Here is a 1,959-nt window from a genome sequence, read left to right as displayed (position 1 = left end):
CAAACCTTGCCAACCAGCATCATCTGCACAAGGCCCTGTCTGTGCTGGCCGGGTCCTGGTACCAGCACAACCGCCCTCACTGACACCTTTTATTGCTTTACACCAGAAATTCGGGGGGTGAGGAGAGCAGACCCCCAGCCTCCCCCCCCCCCAAAACAAAGCCGAGCTTAACCTCCCTCCATCCTGCCTTGTCCTGCCCAGCTCAGAGCTGCCAGCCTCGCCACAGGCTCTGGACTTTGACACCCCCTCCCTGCTTCCCCAGTCTTTCCCATTTTACTGTTACTGCCTCTTTCCACCAGCCCTTGGGCTTGTGTGTTGCATCATTACCAAAAAAAAAACCAAAACAAATAAACACCCCAAAACCAACACAAAATGAAAAAAACAAAACAAAACAACAACAACAACAACACAAAAAGCCATCAGATCCAGCACCGTGCTGCCGGATTTTAGGTCCCGCGCACAGACACCCCCAAGTATCTATAATGAAAGGGCTGAGGTCAACATGATGCGGGGAAGGATTTGGAGCTGGGATTTAACGAGCTGTGCAGCGTGCGTGGCTTGAAACCTGTTCATCACGCATCCCCGGGCTGCGGGGGACAAACCCTGCATCCTCCTGCCTCGTCATCGTAGCCCGGAGGAGAGGAAAGCTGCCCCATGGCATGACAAGGGGTTGAGTAAGCATTAAGGAAAACTGAATTTGCTGTCGCTGCTCTCATCCCCCCATGTGGTGCCTCCCCCCCGCCCAGCCCCTGAGAAAGCCCAGCGTTAATCTGCGAGGGCTGAGCTCTCCGTGCTCCTTCTTAATCACCCCGGCTCCTCATCCCTGGTGGAGAGCGAGATAAAACCACTCGTCTGCGTCGTGTTTTCATTGTGCTAGTTATTTGAGGAGCGTAAAGCCCTAAATCTGCAGCCGTTGGGTGGGATGGAGACGCAGGCTGCTAAGAGCAAACTCCTTTTTCACAGAATCCCAGAATCATCCAGGTTGGAAAAGCCCTTGCAGCTCCTCCAGCCCAACCATGACCCTCCCCCTGACCGTTCCCAACTCCCCCAGATCCCTCAGCGCTGGCTCAGCCCGACTCTTCAACCCCTCCAAGGATGGGGACACCCCCCTGGCCCTGGGCAATGGGACCCCAGTGAAAACGGGGGGCACACAGGGAGTGACCGAGGGCTCTGCGCCCCATGCACACCTCGCTCTTAACTCAGGTGAGAACACGTTCCATAGAGTTATTTCTTTTTTCCCCTCCCCAAACCAAATCGGACTTCCCTCACTGCTGCGGAGCAAGGACAAGATAAATATGCTGGGCCATGACCCAGCTGCCCTGGGGCAACTGGGAAGCATTTTAGCTGGCCTCACCGATAAAGCTCGGAAGGGTTCGATGTACAGATGTCCCGAAGCTATGGGTCACACCACCCAGCCCTGGCTTGTGTGCTGAAGGGGAGTTGCCATCATCTCCATCCTCAGCTCTCCCTCTGAAATGAGCATGCTATGGCAACGTCAGCAGTGGGAACTGAAGCGCTGCAAGGTAAAACAGACATTTTGCTGTTTGCCAGTGTTTCTAAAACCCCTTTGCCTTCCCTCCAGAAAGCCCCTAAACTGCGTCCCTCCTGTCTCTCTCATGGTATGAATGGGACAGTCTCCTGCAGAGCTCCTGCTGGTTTTCCCCATCCTAGTCTGTGGACCCCCAGTCTCCAAAAGTGTTCCCCAGGCTGCCTCCACATCCAGAGCTCCTGTGAGGAAGGGGACACGTCCTAACAGTGCGTCCTTGCTGGCCTTTCCCCACAACAAGCACCGTCCTTAACATTTGGGTGCTGTGTTGGCTCCTTCCATCTTCTTGCCAAGCAAGCAAGACCCTGATGGCCTTGACCCATCACCATAGGGGTGTTCACGTGCCTGCCCAGGGGTGTGCAGAGCTCCAGAGCACCAGAAACACAGCAAGACCTTGGTGAGGGAGGAGAGGA

This window comes from Athene cunicularia (assembly GCF_003259725.1).
Source record: "Athene cunicularia isolate RWA chromosome 4 unlocalized genomic scaffold, athCun1 chr4_part1, whole genome shotgun sequence".
Taxonomy (NCBI): domain Eukaryota; kingdom Metazoa; phylum Chordata; class Aves; order Strigiformes; family Strigidae; genus Athene; species Athene cunicularia.
The sequence above is the reverse complement of the archived record's forward strand: the minus strand, read 5'-3'. Positions refer to the sequence as shown.